Source organism: Bufo bufo, chromosome 9 (assembly GCF_905171765.1).
Source record: "Bufo bufo chromosome 9, aBufBuf1.1, whole genome shotgun sequence".
Classification (NCBI taxonomy): domain Eukaryota; kingdom Metazoa; phylum Chordata; class Amphibia; order Anura; family Bufonidae; genus Bufo; species Bufo bufo.
This window is the reverse complement of record NC_053397.1, coordinates 59,002,503-59,022,731: the sequence shown is the minus strand read 5'-3', so window position 1 is coordinate 59,022,731 and position 20,229 is coordinate 59,002,503.

The following is a 20,229-nucleotide window of genomic DNA, read 5'->3' as shown; positions in this document are numbered from 1 at the left end:
CCCCTTTTATGTATAGTGTCTCTTATACAGTATGTGCCTCCTTTATGTACAGTGCCTCTTATATGTGCCCCCTTTATGTATAGTGCTTCTTTTATCTGCTCCTTTATGTATAGCACCTCTTTGCTCTGCCATCTGAATACAGTGTACACACACTGTATTATAATACTTGGTAGAAGCTAGAATGGAGTGGATAACAGAAGGTATGATGTCACAGGTCCATTGTTTCTGATTGTCACTTGGTAAGAGGTATAATAGATGCAGTGGGTATATACAGGAGTGTACGAGGTACAGTATAAATTACACCTCGTCTCTCGCATATCAGTAAACTGCTGTATATACTACATATCTATATACACTGCATCTATTATACCTTGTACTTCTCATATCAGTGCAGTGCTGTATATTCCATATATTTGTACACACTTCATCTATTATATCTCATACCTGACATATAGCATATACACCACAGTATTGATATGTTAGGTACGAGGTATAATAGATACGGTGGGTACAGATACAGGACTGCCCATAATTATTCATGCCCCTGGCAAATTTTGACTTAAAGTTACTTTTAGGGTCCATTCACACGTCCGTTGTTTCTTTCCTGATCTGTTCCGTTTTTTGCGGAACAGATCTGGACCAGTTCTGTACCCATTCATTTATTAATGGGTCCTGAAAAAAAAATCAGACATTGAGCTGTCCGATTTTTTTTTCAGGACCCATTGAAAATGAATGGGTACAGAACTGGTCCAGATCTGTTCCGCAAAAAACGGAACAGATCAGGAAAGAAACAACGGACGTGTGAATGGACCCTTATTCAACCAGCAAGTAATTTTTTGACGGGAAATGACATAGGTGTCTCCCAAAAGATAATAAGAAGATGTACAAGAGGCATTACTGTGGAAAAAAAACATTTCTCAGCTTTTATTTACATTTGAGCAAAAAATACAAGATGTTCCGCACTGTGGAAAATCTCAGAGGACGTGTTTGGAAGCCAAAAGTGACACCTGTGCTGGCCAGGATAGTTAGAGAGGTGAAAAAGAATCCAAGGATCACCACCAAGGCCATCCTGGTGAATCTGGGCTCTGCTAGTGGCAATGTCTCAAGGCAGACAATCCAACGGACACTGCACACTGCTGGGTTCCACGGATGCAGACCAAGGAGGACGCCACTTCTCCAGATAAGGCACACAAAAGCTTGCTTGGCCTTTGCAAAAGCTCATCTGGACAAAGAAGAAGACTTCTGGTCTTCTGTGTTATGGTCAGATGAAACAAAAATTGAATTGTTTGGTCACAATGATGTTTCCTTCGTTTGGCGTAAAAAAGGAGAAGCCTTCAACACAAAGAACACCATCCCCACTGTCAAACATGGTCGTGGGAATCTAATGCTCTGGGGGTGTTTTTCCGCCAATGGACCAGGGAATCTAATCACAGTAAACGGCACCATGAAAAAAGAGCAATACATGAGGATTCTCAACGACAACATCGGGCAGTCTGCAGAGAAACTTAGCCTTAAGCACCAGTGGACATTTCAGCATGACAATGACCCAAAACACACAGCAAAAGTGGTGAAGAAATGGTTAGCAGACAACAACATTAACGTTTTGGAGGGGCCCAGCCAGAGTCCAGACTTGAATCCAATTGAGAATCTGTGGAGGGAGCTAAAGATCAGGGTGATGGCAAGAAGACCCTCCAACCTGAAAGATTTGGAGCTCATTGCTAAAGATGAATGGGCAAAAATACGTGTGGAGACATGCAAAAAGATGGTCTGCAATTATAGGAAGCGTTTGATTGCTGTAATTGCCAATAAAGGCTTTTCTATTGATTATTGAGAAGGGTATGAATAATTTTGGACTGGACACTTTTTGCTCAAAAGTAAATAAAAGCTGAGAAATGTTTTTTTTCCCCACAATAATGCCTCGTGTACATCGTCTTATTATCTTTTGGGAGACACCTATGTCATTTCCCGTCAAAAAATTACTTGCTGGTTGAATAAAAGTAACTTTAAGTAAAAATTTGCCAGGGGTATGAATAATTATGGGCAGCACTGTATATAATATATACAGCAGTGTAATGATATATGAGGTATAATAGATGTAGTGAGTACAAATGCATAGCACATACAGCAGTGTACTGACATGTGAGGTTCAAGGTATAAATTATACATAGTACCTCTCAGCAGTAGACTGCTGTATATACTATATATCTATACCGACTGTTATACCTCCTACCTGACATATAGCATCTACAGCAGTTTATTCATACATCAGGTACAAGGTATAAAAGATGCAGTGGGTACAGATATATAGTATATAAAGTAGTGTATCGATATTTCAGGTATGAGGTATAAAAGATGCAATGAGTATAGATATATCAGTAAACTTTTGTAGATAGTATATATCTGTACACACTGCATCTATTTTGCCTCATACTTGACGTATCAGTACACTGTGTGTATACTATGTGTCAGGTATAATAGATGCAGTGCGTACAGATATACAGTACAGACCAAAAGTTTGGACACACCTTCTCATTCAAAGAGTTTTCTTTATTTTCATGACTATGAAAATTGTAGATTCACACTGAAGGCATCAAAACTATGAATTAACACATGTGGAATTATATTCATAACAAACAAGTGTGAAACAACTGAAAATATGTCATATTCTAGGTTCTTCAAAGTAGCCATCTTTTGCTTTGATTACTGCTTTGCACACTCTTGGCATTCTCTTGATGAGCTTCAAGAGGTAGTCCCCTGAAATGGTTTTCACTTCACAGGTGTGCCCTGTCAGGTATAATAAGTGGGATTTCTTGCCTTATAAATGGGGTTGGGACCATCAGTTGCGTTGAGGAGAAGTCAGGTGGATACACAGCTGATAGTCCTACTGAATAGAGTGTTAGAATTTGTATTATGGCAAGAAAAAAGCAGCTAAGTAAAGAAAAAAGAGTGGCCATCATTACTTTAAGAAATGAAGGTCAGTCAGTCAGCCGAAAAATTGGAAAAACTTTTAAAGTAAGGGCTATTTGACCATGAAGGAGAGTGATGGGGTGCTGCGCCAGATGACCTGGCCTCCACAGTCACCGGACCTGAACCCAATCGAGATGGTTTGGGGTGAGCTGGACCGCAGAGTGAAGGCAAAAGGGCCAACAAGTGCTAGGCATCTCTGGGAACTCCTTCAAGACTGTTGGAAGACCATTTCAGGTGACTACCTCTTGAAGCTCATCAAGAGAATGCCAAGAGTGTGCAACTCAGTAATCAAAGCAAAAGGTGGCTACTTTAAAGAACCTAGAATATAACATATTTTCAGTTGTTTCACACTTGTTTGTTATGTATATAATTCCACATGTGTTAATTCATAGTTTTGATACCTTCATAGTCATGAAAATAAAGAAAACTCTTTGAATGAGAAGGTGTGTCCAAACTTTTGGTCTGTACTGTATGTGGACAGTCATATTTTATGTTAACTATGTGAGGTATATGAGGTACTGGAGGTTGCAGAAAAAGGAGTTGTTTCATCTTACTAAGGCAAAATGAGACACAGTGCCAACCACCTCCTGGCCTCTGCGTCCTGGCGCTTGCTGTTTCTGTAACTCCCATTGTGGTGGCAAACACCATAGCTTTCCATGCTACGTTGTTTCCGTAAATGGGAGCAACTGAAACAGCGAGCACCAGAGCACAGAGGCTGGAAAGTGGTCGGGACTGTGTCTCATCTCGCCTTAGTAAAATGAAACAGCCCCTTTAGCAACATGAGACAACCCCTTTAAGTTTGGACACACCTTCTCAAGAGTTTTCTTTATTTTCATGACTATGAAGGCATCAAAACTATGAATTAACACATGTGGAATTATATACATAACAAACAAGTGTGAAAGAACTGAAAATATGTCATATTCTAGGTTCTTCAAAGTAGCCACCTTTTGCTTTGATTACTGCTTTGCACACTCTTGGCATTCTCTTGATGAGCTTCAAGAGGTAGTCCCCTGAAATGGTCTTCCAACAGTCTTGAAGGAGTTCCCAGAGATGCTTAGCACTTGTTGGCCCTTTTGACTTCACTCTGCGGTCCAGCTCACCCCAAACCATCTCGATTGGGTTCAGGTCCGGTGACTGTGGAGGCCAGGTCATCTGGCGCAGCACCCCATCACTCGCCTTCATGGTCAAATATCCCTTACTTTCAAAGTTTTCCCAATTTTTCGGCTGACTGACTGACCTTCATTTCTTAAAGTAATGATGGCCACTAGTTTTTCTTTACTTAGCTGCTTTTTTCTTGCCATAATACAAATTCTATTCAACAGTCTATTCAGTAGGACTATCAGCTGTGTATCCACCTGACTTCTCCTCAACGCAACTGATGGTCCCAACCCCATTTATAAGGCAAGAAATCCCACTTATTAAACCTGACAGGGCACACCTGTGAAGTGAAAACCATTTCAGGGGACTACCTCTTGAAGCTCATCAAGAGAATGCCAAGAGTGTGCAAAACAGTAATCAAAGCAAAAGGTGGCTACTTTGAAGAACCTAGAATATGACATATTTTCAGTTGTTTCACACTTGTTTGTTATGTATATAATTCCACATGTGTTAATTCACAGTTTTGATACCTTCATAGTCATGAAAATAAAGAAAACTCTTTGAATGAGAAGGTGTGTCCAAACTTTTGGCCTGTACTGTATGTGGACAGTCATATTTTATGTTAACTATGTGAGGTATATGAGGTACTGGAGGTTGCAGAAAAAGGAGTTGTTTCATCTTACTAAGGCAAAATGAGACACAGTGCCAACCACCTCCTGGCCTCTGCGTCCTGGCGCTTGCTGTTTCTGTAACTCCCATTGTGGTGGCAAACACCATAGCTTTCCATGCTACGTTGTTTCCGTAAATGGGAGCAACTGAAACAGCGAGCACCAGAGCACAGAGGCTGGAAAGTGGTCGGGACTGTGTCTCATCTCGCCTTAGTAAAATGAAACAGCCCCTTTAGCAACATGAGACATCCCCTTTAAGTTTGGACACACCTTCTCAAGAGTTTTCTTTATTTTCATGACTATGAAGGCATCAAAACTATGAATTAACACATGTGGAATTATATACATAACAAACAAGTGTGAAAGAACTGAAAATATGTCATATTCTAGGTTCTTCAAAGTAGCCACCTTTTGCTTTGATTACTGCTTTGCACACTCTTGGCATTCTCTTGATGAGCTTCAAGAGGTAGTCCCCTGAAATGGTCTTCCAACAGTCTTGAAGGAGTTCCCAGAGATGCTTAGCACTTGTTGGCCCTTTTGACTTCACTCTGCGGTCCAGCTCACCCCAAACCATCTCGATTGGGTTCAGGTCCGGTGACTGTGGAGGCCAGGTCATCTGGCGCAGCACCCCATCACTCGCCTTCATGGTCAAATAGCCCTTACTTTCAAAGTTTTCCCAATTTTTCGGCTGACTGACTGACCTTCATTTCTTAAAGTAATGATGGCCACTAGTTTTTCTTTACTTAGCTGCTTTTTTCTTGCCATAATACAAATTCTATTCAACAGTCTATTCAGTAGGACTATCAGCTGTGTATCCACCTGACTTCTCCTCAACGCAACTGATGGTCCCAACCCCATTTATAAGGCAAGAAATCCCACTTATTAAACCTGACAGGGCACACCTGTGAAGTGAAAACCATTTCAGGGGACTACCTCTTGAAGCTCATCAAGAGAATGCCAAGAGTGTGCAAAACAGTAATCAAAGCAAAAGGTGGCTACTTTGAAGAACCTAGAATATGACATATTTTCAGTTGTTTCACACTTGTTTGTTATGAATATAATTCCACATGTGTTAATTCATAGTTTTGATGCCTTCAGTGTGAATCTACAATTTTCATAGTCATGAAAATAAAGAAAACTCTTTGAATGAGAAGGTGTGTCCAAACTTTTGGTCTGTACTGTAGGTGTGCGCACGTGGTGCGCTATACTCACCTCTTCCTTCCTGTTCCTCTGCGCTCCACTGTGAAGGCTGCGCACAGTGTGAGGCCACGCTGGGACCTCACACTGTGCGCGCCCACACAGCAGACTGTATAAGAGGATAACCGATTGGGGCGGTGAGAAGCGGCAGCATCCGGAGCAGGAACGGTAAGTGTTTTTTTTTTTGGGGGGGGGGGCTGATGGAGGCACTGGGGGCTGAAGAGGGGCACTAGGTGTGATATGAGGCACTGGGGGGCTGAAGAGGGGCATTGGGGGCTGATATGAGGCACTGGGGGGCACTGGGGGCTGATATGAGGCACCGGGGCTGTTATCTGAGGTCTGATTGGGGGTCATTCACATTGGGGTCTGATCTGAGGTCTTATTGGGGTCTTATTAACATTGGGGGTCTTATTGGGGCTGTCAGCTGAGGTCTGATTAACATTGGGGGTCTGATTAGTGGTCTGACCTCAGGTGTAATAAAAAATATATTTTTATTATTGTCCCCCTCTAAAACCTAGGTGCGTCTTATGGGCCGGAGCGTCTTATAGGGCGAAAAATACAGGCAAGCTTAAAAATGATTTCTTCTCCCTTAATTATATTGATAGTGCGGGTCTGTATGTGTGTTTGTGCTTTAGGGTGCACACCCTAATGCAATAGGCTGCGAATGCCTATGCATAGGCATCGTCCATGTGTACGCCGTTTGCTGGGTTAGGCATAGTAACAAGGTTAGGGTCAGTATTAGGATTAGGTTTAGGGTTAGTATTAGGGTTAGGCTCTGTATTTGCATTAGGGTTAGTATTAGGCTAGGGTCAGTATTAGGATTAGCATTAGCATCATTATTAGGGCTCTTTCACACGAGCGGATTCCGTGCGTGGAATCCGCCGCACGGAGCATTAACATGATTGATAATGCTCCGTGCCTCTCTGTGGCCTTTTTACTACAAAATCACAGTGAGATAAAGTTGGCACTGTGATTTTGTAGCAAAAAGATCACAGAGAGGCACGGAGCATTATCAATCAAGTTAATGCTCCGTGTCTCTGCTGTACCGAGCGGGGTCTGGCATTCTTTCACGAAGCAGATTCCACGCAGGGCATCCGCTCATGTGAAAGAGCCCTTAGGGTTAGCGGTCAGTATTAGGGCTGTTTCACACGAGTGTGTGCAATCTGGAAATCATGCTCCGTGTGTGAGCATGATCCTCCATTCTGGACACTGCTCATCTTGCAGGAACATATGGCATTATACTGATTTATAATGATATGTTCCTCTAAATGATCCTCCTTCTACAGGATCATACAGTGGTGTACCTCCAATAGCAGCAGACCACGCAGCAGCTATTGGGGCCCACAGGGAAAAGAGGCCTGCTGTGAACCAAGGGCCCCATACCCTAGTTATAATTATTACTGTCCAGCTCCTGTATCGTATTCCCTATCATCAGTGGAGAAAGCTAAAGGGCCTGTGATGATGTCATTGCAGGTCATGTACATCTAGTAAAGGAACTGCACAGAGAATGATGTACTTCCCAGGTTAGATAGGAGCATCTGCCAGAACCGATGGTTCCCTTGTTCCACCAGTGCCGCCGGAGATACAATTGAGAGCAGGGGCTCCAGAAACCAGGTGAATTCACCCTGCCCCTTGTAATGGTACAATGCGGGGCCTGGAGCTGTCAATCGCCTTTTTGATTTCAAAAGCAACGAATAAGCAGTAATTTAAATGTATAAATTATACGTTTTACTAAATCTTTTCCCATAAAACTATTTATCAATCTGCTCAGCTCCTCCTGTTCTATAACATACTGTCTGCAGCTCAAATACCATGTTCAGGGGCTCATTGGCCATAGAACCTACAGGGAAATTTCCTGGTGTGCCGATGTCCAGAGGGCCACTCAAGTCCTCTTGATGGCTGCAGACCAGGTATACAGTGATCTGATGCTCAATGGCCACAGATGTCCTCCAGAACGCAACTGTATTACTGTCCTCATGATGGTGATATCGTTGAATACTGTGGTTGGGGCGGCAGGATTTTTTGCTGCCCTGTGGTATTTGGATCTGCTGGGGCAGTATTTTGTGATGCACTATGGTATTACAGGCCTTTGGTCCCGTCTTTTGTCAATTTGGACTAGCCTACAAACATGGGGTCATTTTATTTTATTTTTTCCAGGGCCACTTTAAGTTCCCAATCCGCCCCTGACCATGTTCAACATGACAGGTTCCCTTTAAGGCTAACGTGCAAGATGTATTATAAAATAATTAATTTTCTGTGAAAACTGAATGTTATATACAAAAACTGATGTTCCCATCGGTCAAGACTATATGTTACATTGCATTTTACCTAATCATTCCATTTGAGCATCCTGCCTGCTTCTAGTTCATTTGTACCTTTCTCTCCTTGTATTGTTAGCATTGCACACCACAGTAAATAAGATAAAGTGTATTCAATTTGTGCTTGTAATTAGCTGTGCTCCAGTGCAATTTAGAATCCTTGATTATTTCCTTCTTTTGTGACCCTACCCCCAATGAGCTCCTGTGAATTCAATGCACCCTTTCCAATCTTCCCTTCATATCAAGCTCACTTGATTCTGCTTCAAGGCAAAGTACTGGGAAAACATTATACACTAATTAGATCTCTTTTGCTCTCTCTCTCTCTGTCTATTTTGTTCCAAGATGGACTAATTTATCCTTGTACATAATATATGGACACCACATGAATAAAAGATTCATGTTTTTATTTCTTCTTTCCCTAATTGGGAAATTAGTAAACAAATTGTTAAAAAAGGGTAAAAAAAGTAGCCCCAAAAAATACAATTTAATTAAACCATTAAACCTAGCTTCGTCAAATAGATACATCTTAATGCACCTTGAAGAAACTATAGATCACTATGCAAGAAATAGTTAAAATTGCGCTGTAGTTTGCTTTTTATTTTTTTTCTTGAGGCAAAGCGCTACTGTTTTCCCCCAATGGATATAATTACGCCTTGAATTTCAAATGCAGAGAACAAACAAATACAATGCAAGTCTCACACAGAACCTGTTCCTCTGTTCCAATTGACAGCAGGTGCACCGAGTACATGTTTCTAAGAACATATTGACAATTATAGCTCTATGATAATGAAAGTGGATATGAAGAGTAAAGAATAAGTACATTCGTCTTTTTTTAGACACCTTAGGCTATGCAAGGAAACTTATCAAAAGAACCAAATGCACCCTCCTGTTCGAAACAGATTATGAAATCCTGAGAATGTGAAATGCCAAATTCATGTTCAGATGGTACGGCAATATTGCTGTATTATTTCTTAAATGTGGATTTTAATTTGGGTTTACTGGCCCTGTATAGCTGTGACTCTGAGGTTATTTTTCAGGTCTTAAGACTCTGCAGTACAGTATTTACGGATCTCACACTTCTATTAAAAAGAACCCGCTATCATGCTAAAGCAGTACAATCTACCGCATGTTATAAAGCAGGAGGAGCTGAGTAGATTGATCTATATATTGATATATACACTGCGTGCAGAATTATTAGGCAAATGAGTATTTTGACCACATCATCCTCTTTATGCATGTTGTCTTACTCCAAGCTGTATAGGCTCAAAAGCCTACTACCAATTAAGCATATTAGGTGATGTGCATCTCTGTAATGAGAAGGGGTGTGGTCTAATGACATCAACACCCTATATTAGGTGTGCATAATTGATAGGCAACTTCCTTTCCTTTGGCAAAATGGGTCAAAAGAAGGACTTGACAGGCTCGAAAAGTCAAAAATAGTGAGATATCTTGCAGAGGGATGCAGCACTCTTAAAATTGCAAAGCTTCTGAAGCGTGATCATCGAACAATCAAGCGTTTCATTCAAAATAGTCAACAGGGTCGCAAGAAGCGTGTGGAAAAACCAAGGTGCAAAATAACTGCCCATGAACTGAGAAAAGTCAAGCGTGCAGCTGCCAAGATGCCACTTGCCACCAGTTTGGCCATATTTCAGAGCTGCAACATCACTGGAGTGCCCAAAAGCACAAGGTGTGCAATACTCAGAGACATGGCCAAGGTAAGAAAGGCTGAAAGACGACCACCACTGAACAAGACACACAAGCTGAAACGTCAAGACTGGGCCAAGAAATATCTCAAGAATGATTTTTCTAAGGTTTTATGGACTGATGAAATGAGAGTAAGTCTTGATGGGCCAGATGGATGGGCCCGTGGCTGGATTGGTAAAGGGCAGAGAGCTCCAGTCCGACTCAGACGCCAGCAAGGTGGAGGTGGAGTACTGGTTTGGGCTGGTATCATCAAAGATGAGCTTGTGGGGCCTTTTCGGGTTGAGGATGGAGTCAAGCTCAACTCCCAGTCCTACTGCCAGTTTCTGGAAGACACCTTCTTCAAGCAGTGGTACAGGAAGAAGTCTGCATCCTTCAAGAAAAACATGATTTTCATGCAGGACAATGCTCCATCACACGCATCCAAGTACTCCACAGCGTGGCTGGCAAGAAAGGGTATAAAAGAAGAAAATCTAATGACATGGCCTCCTTGTTCACCTGATCTGAACCCCATTGAGAACCTGTGGTCCATCATCAAATGTGAGATTTACAAGGAGGGAAAACAGTACACCTCTCTGAACAGTGTCTGGGAGGCTGTGGTTGCTGCTGCACGCAATGTTGATGGTGAACAGATCAAAACACTGACAGAATCCATGGATGGCAGGCTTTTGAGTGTCCTTGCAAAGAAAGGTGGCTATATTGGTCACTGATTTGTTTTTATTTTGTTTTTGAATGTCAGAAATGTATATTTGTGAATGTTGAGATGTTATATGGGTTTCACTGGTAAAAATAAATAATTGAAATGGGTATATATTTGTTTTTTGTTAAGTTGCCTAATAATTATGCACAGTAATAGTCACCTGCACACACAGATATCCCCCTAAAATAGCTAAAACTAAAAACAAACTAAAAACTACTTCCAAAAATATTCAGCTATGATATTAATGAGTTTTTTGGGTTCATTGAGAACATGGTTGTTGTTCAATAATAAAATTAATCCTCAAAAATACAACTTGCCTAATAATTTTGCACTCCCTGTATTGGGCACTGATTTGTTTTTGTTTTGTTTTTGAATGTCAGAAATGTATATTTGTGAATGTTGAGATGTTATATTGGTTTTACTGGTAAAAATAAATAATTTGAAATGGGTATATATTTGTTTTTTGTTAAGTTGCCTAATAATTATGCACAGTAATAGTCACCTGCACACACAGATATCCCCTTAAAATAGCTAAAACTAAAAACAAACTAAAAACTACTTCCAAAAATATTCAGCTTTGATATTAATGAGTTTTTTGGGTTCATTGAGAACATGGTTGTTGTTCAATAATAAAATTAATCCTCAAAAATACAACTTGCCTAATAATTCTGCACTCCCTGTATTATATTGATAAATATTGATATATATATTTAGTAGTGATGAGCGAGCACATTGCTATATTTGTGTGCTCAGCTGAGCACCCAAGTGTAACGGATCTCCTAGCACCCCGACCGGGTACCTCTGTTGAATGGATGCTCCTAGTGCTTTCCGAGGACTCCAAGCACTCCACTTGACACCGTACGCACTGCAGACCCCACGAACCGCCGAAGCTTGGTTGAGGTCTCACCGTCTCCTACCCACCCTGGACCTACGACAAGGCTCCAGGCTCCAGTGGGTGAACCTCTCCTACATCCAGAGAGCAGGAACCAGGAACAAGCTATTACAAGAGCTAGTAGTAAAGCCAGGGGAGTATAGCAAATCTCCCAGCGTATAGCAATCTCCAGCGTCGATCAGTTACCCAAACACCAGCCTCAACATGATGAAGGATAAAACAGGAACACTTTATTGAGGGCTACCCACCCGTATTTATGCAGGTCCCCATTTGGTGGACACGCCCCTAGGGGACCAGAATGAAGACTATGACACAGGACAGATATGCAGCACTGCAGGATAGACAGACACAATACATCCCCACAATGCATCATGGTTTCCTCCTCTCTGCCCTGGAGACACCCGAGGAGCAATTCAATTATCTCTCAGGACAAAGGGGAATGGCCAATACACACGTGGGGACAATGGAACAGACATCACTTACTCAAACATACAATGTCGCACCCTTTACAATACACATAGACATTTAACACATTCCCAGACAGCTCAAGTCTGAGTGCATATTATTAGGTGAATGGCACTCAGACAACATGAATACAATAAAATGAGCTAACTGGGTACCCTCACATAACATACAATACAATTACACAGACAGATGGTTCTGTCACACATCTCAAAACCCCACATGTCCCCATATGGCTTGGATCTGAGCGCACAGATGACACAAACACAGTAAAATCGCCATGGGGTTTAAGTTTTGCATGGGCTGTTGAGAGAGGGCCCATAATCCTGGGGCAAGAGGCTGGTAGCCAGGCCCCTCCAAAACCCAGTGGCGAGGTTGGTTTCGCCACACCAAGTATAATGAAAGTCAATGGGAGACAACCAGGCACCCCCTGCTCGGAAGAGAAGAGGGTGTCTGGTAGAGATGTCCCGAATAGTTCGCCGGCGAATAGTTCCCGGTGAACATAGCTTGTTCGCGTTCGCCGCGGCGGGCGAACATATGCGATGTTCGGTCCGCCCCCTATACATCATCATTGAGTAAACTTTGACCCTGTACCTCACAGTCAGCAGACACATTCCAGCCAATCAGCAGCAGACCCTCCCTCCCAGACCCTCTATTTTAGATTCATTCGGAAGCTGCATTCTTAGTGAGAGGAGGGACAGTGTAGCTGCTGCTGATTTAATAGGGAAATCGATAGCTAGGCTAGTGTATTCAGTGTCCACTGCAGTCCTGAAGGACTCATCTGATCTCTGCTGTAAGGACAGCACCCCAAAAAGCCCTTTTTAGGGCTAGAACATCAGTCTGCTTTTTTTTTTCTTTCTGTGTAATCAAATTGCAGTTGCCTGCCTGCCAGCGTGTGTGTCAGGCTCACAGCCCTGCAAGTGCATAGTGTCACCAGCGCAACTCATATCTGGTGTCACATTCTATTACATTTAAAGAAAAAGAACAATTTTGACTGAATAAATAGCAGTCAGTTACACACGTGTTTGTGTGTTTAAGGCCCAGTGCAGTGCATAGTGTCACTTCAGCGCCATTCATATCTGGTGTCATATTCGATTCCATTTAAAGAAAAACAACAATTTTGGCTGAATAAATAGCAGTCAGTTACACACGTGTTTGTGTGTTTAAGGCCCAGTGCAGTGCATAGTGTCACTTCAGCGCAACTCATATCGCATAGTACAACTTAACTAATCTAAAAAAATGACAGGCAGAGGCAGGCCACCCCGCAAGGGCCGTCGTGGCCGTGGTGCTGTGATTCCCTTTGGCCCTAGACTAATGCCCAGTGTTCAGAGGCCACGTACCCTGAACTCGAAAAGTTCTGAGGACATAGTTGACTGGCTAACACAGGACACCCAATCTTCTACAGCTTCCGCTCGGAACCTTGACACACCATCCTACTCCAGCTTAGCTTCGGGCACCTCTCAAGCTACCACTCGCCCGCCTGCCATCACCACCAACAATAGCACCACAGCCGCTTCACTTAATCTGTCAGAGGAGTTATTTACACATCAGTTGGAAGAAATTAGTGATGTGCAACCATTATTGCCAGAGGATGTAGATAACAGGGATATGTCTCAGTCAGGCAGCATTACACACATGGTTATTTTCTGAGTTAAGCTCCAGTTAGGGGCTCTATTGCTTTTTCACGCTACTCATTTGTAACCTATTTCTGTACTAATTACACACATGGACGTACGGTGTGATGATGATGATGTTGTACCCGCTGCTGCTTCCTTTGCTGAGTTGTCAGATACAAGTGAAGCGGTTGATGATGACGATGTGTCCGTGGATGTCACGTGGGTGCCCGCTCGAAGAGAAGAAGAACAGGGGGAAAGTTCTGATGGGGAGACAGAGAGGAGGAGGAGACGAGTTGGAAGCAGGGGGAGGTCGTCGCAAGGAGCTAGTGGCACAGTCAGACAGCATGCATCGGCACCCGGGGTCAGTCAGACAGCACGCCAATCAACGCATGCTGTTGCCACCACCAGAATGCCGTCATTGCAGAGCTCAGCAGTGTGGCATTTTTTTTGTGTGTCTTCCTCTGACAACAGTGATGCCATTTGCAACCTGTGCCAAAAGAAACTGAGTCGTGGGAAGTCCAACACCCACCTAGGTACAACTGCTTTGCAAAGGCACATGATCGCACATCACAAACGCCTATGGGATCAACACATAAGTACAAGCAGCACACAAACTCAAAGCCGCCATCCTCCTCCTGGTCCAGCATCTTCAGCCACGTCAACCACTGCTGTCCTCCTTGCCCCCTCTCAACCATCCGCCACTCCGTCTCTCGCCTTGAGCAGTTCCTGCTCATCTGCCCACAGTCAGGTGTCTGTCAAGGACATGTTTGAGCGTAAGAAGCTAATGTCACAAAGTCACCCCCTTGCCCGGCGTCTGACAGCTGGCTTGTGTGAACTCTTAGCCCGCCAGCTTTTACCATACAAGCTGGGGGAGTCTGAGGCGTTCCAAAAATTTGTAGCTATTGGGACACCGCAGTGGAAGGTACCCGGCCGAAATTTCTTTGCACAAAAGGCAATCCCCAACCTGTACTCGATTGTGCAAAAGGAAGTAATGGCATGTCTGGCACACAGTGTTGGGGCAAGGGTCCATCTGACCACTGATACCTGGTCTGCAAAGCACGGTCAGGGCAGGTATATCACGTACACTGCGCATTGGGTAAACCTGCTGACGGCTGCCAAGCATGGAATGCGTGGCTCTGCAGAGGAGTTGGTGACACCGCCACGACATGCAGGCAGGCCTGCTGCCACCTCCTCTACTCCTCCTACTCCATCCTCTACCATAACCTCCTCGGCTGAGTCCTCTTCTGCTGCTGTGTCTTGCTCCACATCAACGGCACCCCCCAGCTCCCCAGGGGCTATTCCACATCCCGGATACGGCAGTGTCACGCAGTCTTGGGGTTGACTTGCCTGAAAGCAGAGAGTCACACCGGACCAGCACTCCTGTCCGCCCTGAACGCACAGGTGGATCAGTGGCTGACTCCGCACCAACTGGAGATCGGCAAAGTGGTGTGTGACAACGGAAGATATTTGTTGGCGGCATTGAATTTGGGCAAGTTGACACATGTGCCGTGCATGGCATATGTGTGTAATCTGATCGTACAACGCTTTGTGCATAAGTACCCAGGCTTACAGGACGTCCTCAAGCAGGCCAGGAAAGTGTGTGGCCATTTCAGGCGTTCCTACACGGCCATGGCGCACTTTTCAGATATCCAGCGGCGAAACAACATGCCAGTGAGGCGCTTGATTTGCGACAGCCTGACACGTTGGAATTCAACACTCCTAATGTTCGACCGCCTGCTCCAACAAGAAAAATCCATTAACGAGTATTTGTATGACCGGGGTGCTAGGACAGCCTCTGCGGAGCTGGGAATTATTTTGCCACGTTACTGGACGCTCATGCGCAATGCCTGTAGGCTCATGCGTCCTTTTGAGGAGGTGACAAACCTAGTCAGTCGCACCGAAGGCACCATCAGCGACATCATACCATTTGTTTTCTTCCTGGAGCGTGCCCTGCGAAGAGTGCTGGATCAGGCCATAGATGAGCTTGAAGAGGAAGAGGAAGAGTTGTGGTCACCATCACCACCAGAAACAGCCTTATCAGCATCGCTTGCTGGACCTGCGGCAACGCTGGAAGAGTATTGTGAGGAAGAGGAGTGAGAGGAGGAATGTGGCTTTGAGGAGGAGGAGGAAGACTAACCACAACAGGCATCCCAGGGTGCTCGTTGTCACCTATCTGGTACCCGTGGTGTTGTACGTGGCTGGGAGGAAGAACATACCTTCAGTGAGATCACTGAGGACGAGGAACGGGACATGAGTAGCTCTGCATCCAACCTTGTGCAAATGGGGTCCTTCATGCTGTCGTGCCTGTTGAGGGACCATCGTATAAAAAGGCTGAAGGAGAACGACCTGTACTGGGTGTCCACGCTACTAGACTCCCGGTAAAAGCAGAAAGTGCCTGAAATGTTACCGATTTACCGCAAGTCGGAAAGGATGCAGCAGTTCCAAAATAAATTAAAAGCGTATAAGGCTGATGTCACAGCACAACGGGAATCTAACAGGGGAAGAGGTGAAAGTAATCCTCCTCCTCCCATGACCACGCCGGCAAGGACAGGACGCTTTACAGACGTGTTGTTGATGGAGGACATGCAGAGCTTTTTAAGTCCTACACATCATTACAGCCCTTCCGGGTCCACCCTCAGAGAACGACTCGACCGACAGGTAGCAGACTACCTCGCCTTAACTGCAGATATCGACACTCTGAGGAACGATGAACCCCTTGACTACTGGGTGTGCAGGCTTGACCTGTGGCCTGAGCTATCCCAATTTGCAATAGAACTTCTGGCCTGCCCCGCTTTAAGTGTCCTGTCAGAAAGGACCTTCAGTGCAGCAGGAGGTATTGTCACTGAGAAGAGAAGTCGCCTAGGTCAAAAAAGTCTAGATTACCTCACCTTTATTAAGATGAATGAGGGATGGATCCCGAAGGGACTGACAGTGGGCGATACATTAGACTAAAAAAGGCCTGATGAGATGAGCTGCCTTGGGCTAAAAATGGTCCACACGCTGCTGTATTTTATCTCTGAATGCCGGATGACTTGCGTGACTTATCCGCCACCAACTAGGGTTCAAGCCGCACTTTCTGCCTGGGAAACAAGCATCAATATTTCTGGCCGCTGCTACAGCAGCGGCTGCAACAATACCTAATTTTTCAGGCATGTGTACATGCCTAATTTTTCTGGCCTCTGGTGCTGCACTGTGGCTTCAAAAACCAAAATAAAAAAAGGCACATACATGTGTCAATTCCCCTTCATGATCGTTACCTTGTCGTGGTGAAGGGGCTTGCATATCACAATGAAGCGACCACCTCTATGAGTGTGTTGGCAATGGCAATTTTGGCACACCCCAGATGATAAGGTCGTTTCTTCATTGTGAACAGACCAAAAGCGATCGGCTGGATAATTTTGCATAGAAAAAACATTATTTTTCTTTGTGATCATCTAAGGTGATCATTAAAGCCTACTAGGCCAACAATGGGCCCACACTGCAGAATCATTGTTTTCTGGGTCACTTAACTGTCACTGAACTACCTCAGCACGCCCATAGGCTTTGAAAAACCCCCATTGCCTGCAATCTCCCAAACATGCGCATGAGCACAGTCATCACTACACCAAGATTGACGCATAGAGGTATAAAATTTATGTCATGAGTGTGTCAACTATTGACAACTCTTTGCGGTTGTCTAAAATCTATTAAATACACGTCCCCTGATAGGGGACGTAACAGGGATTAAACTGATAAGAATAGAACAACATAACACACCACAACGATCTGGCGGCACATTAGATTGCACGCGCAGTGCCCCAAATTTGAAGCAGGAGGACCGACCAAGCATTTTTTTCCATCTCCCCGTTCCTAAAATCGATGCCATATACACGTCCTCTGATAGGGGACGTAAAAGGGATTCAACTGATAAGAATAGAACAACATAACACACCACAACTATCTGGCGGCACATTAGATTGCACGCGCAGTGCCCCAAATTTGAAATAGGAGGACCGACCAAGCATCTTTTTCCATCTACCCGTTCCTAAAATCGATGCCATATACACGTCCCCTGATAGGGGACATAACAGGGATTAAACTGATAGGAATAGTACTACTTAACACACCTTATAATAATGCAGAGAGAGGAGTCTGAAGAAGAGGAGTCAGAGGAGGAAGGTGGCTTTGAGGAGGTGGAAGACCAACCATAGCAGGCATCCCAGGGGGCTTGTTGTCACCTTTCGGGGACCCTTGGTGTTGTACGTGGCTGGGTGGAGGAATAGACCTTCAATGACATCAGTGAGGACAAGGAACGGGACATGGCTAGCTTGGTATCCAACCTTGTGCAAATAGGGAGTTTGCGGTTGTGCAAATGGACTGTTTGCGGTTGTTTGCGGTGCATTAAACAGGGAGTTTGGTCTGTCACTGTGTAGCGGGAGTAACCCTTACACTACCTGATCGATACAACATCATACCTGATGTTTTAAAGCACGTTATTCAAAACAATTTAGGAATGTTAAGTGATTTATGCCCTTTATGGATTAAAACCCGACTCTGCGTCAACTACGTAATTTTCCATGGGAGTTTTTCCATGGATCCCCCTCTGGCATGCCACAGTCCAGGTGTAAGTCCCCTTGAAACAACTTTTCCATCACTATTGTGGCCAGAAAGAGTCCCTGTGGGTTTTAAAATTCGCCTGCCCATTGAAGTCAATGGCGGTTCGCCCGTTCGCGAACATTTGCGGACCTTTTATCTGGCAAAAAATTGCGAACTGTCTTGATCTGTACAGCGGCGCCAAGGGATCTCACTGCGCTTACTATTATCCCTGGGTGCGCTCCGTTCTTCTGCTATGCCCTCCGGTATGTTCAGTCACTTGTTTATAGTAGGCGGAGACTTAGGGGACTTGGTTATAGTAGGAGGAGACTGCCCTTGTTCTCCTGGGTGTCTTCTTCTCCCAAGCTGTAGCGCTGGCCAATCGCAGCGCAGAGCTCACAGCCTGGGAGTTTTTTTTCTCCCAGGTTGTGAGCTCTGTGCTGCGATTGGCCAGCGCTACAGTCTAGGAGAAGGAGACGCTGTCACGGATGTAGTAGGGGAGAACACCAAAAGACAACAAGAAGGAAGGGGAAAGACACTAGGCCTCACCGCTAGGTACCCTGCTCCTGGCCCTAACTCCTATCCGTATGGGCACCTCTCGATGGTAGAGATACCCATACACAGGAACCTAGAAAACCCTGGTGACCCTCAGATGCCCTAAAGATAATGACAGGGCAGAGACCACCCGTTCCTTCCCTGGTGAAGGAACTAGCGTCTCACTGAGGCCTAGTAAACAACCGGGGAGGGAATACAAAACACAACAAGAGGAACACTTAACTTCAGAGGATGATGGATGAACAGGACTTCAACACGAACCACACTCTAGCTCTTTTAAGACCAAATGAAGCTATCCCAAGCAAGGAGTGATGGGAAAAGTCAGACTAAATAGGGCAAGGTAAAGGTCACATGATCCACACCTGAACAGGAGGTGTGGACATACCAGCAACACACAGACAAAGTGAAACCGAAAGAGGCTGTCAGATCACTAATGCGTAGATAATCTTTCAGACCTTCTGAGACCTGTCACAGATGTGACAGATGCCCAGGAGAACAAGGGCAGTCTTCTCCTACTATAGTCCCCTAAGTATCCGCCTACTATAACCAAGTGACCGGCATAGCAGGAGAACGGAGCGGCGCCCTGGCATAATAGTAAGCGCAGTGAGATCCCTGGGCGCCGCTGTACAGATCATGACACTTAGTTTTTGCCAGATGAAAGGTCCTCTTTAAAGGTTGTTTTGGACTGTCACACATGCAGCAAAGGCCCCAAATGTAGTATCTAGAACAAAATGGGTGTTTAAAAAAAAAAAAACTGAATATAACAGCAGTATTTAACGCTTGTATTGGACTGTCACAAATGTAGCAAAGGCCGCAATTGTAGTATCTTGCACAAAATGGGTGGTTTTTTAAAACCAGAATATAACTGCAGTATTTGACACTTCTATTGGACTGTCACAAATGCAGCAAAGGCTCCAAATGTAGTATCTAGGAAAACATTGGTGTTTTTTTTTAAATCAGAATCTAACAGCGTTTACTACTTGTATTGGACTGTCACAAATGCAGCAAAGGCCGCAAATGTAGTATCTTGCACAAAATGGGTGTTTTTTTAAAACCAGAATACAACTGCAGTATTTAACGCTTGTATTGGACTGTCACAAATGCAGCAAAGGCAGCAAAGGTACTTTATGGAAATAAACATATGATTTTTCACCCACAATTAAACAGATGGATTTAACTGATTTTCTTTCACTATCACAAATGCAGTGCAAATGTACTTTTTAGCAAAAAAATAATAATTTGTCCCCACAGAATCTAACAGATGGATTTACTTGGATTGTACTTTACAGAAAAAAAATGTGAATTTGTTACCCCCTGGGTCCTTAAACTCACAGACGAATTACCTATATTATTTTCCCTTCCCCTGGCACATATGCAGTGCAGGTGCACTTAAAAAAAGGGGTATATGTTGCCCACTGAACTAAAAGAGCAGGGTTAAATTATTGTCCCTGGCACATATGCAGTGCTGGTACATTGAACT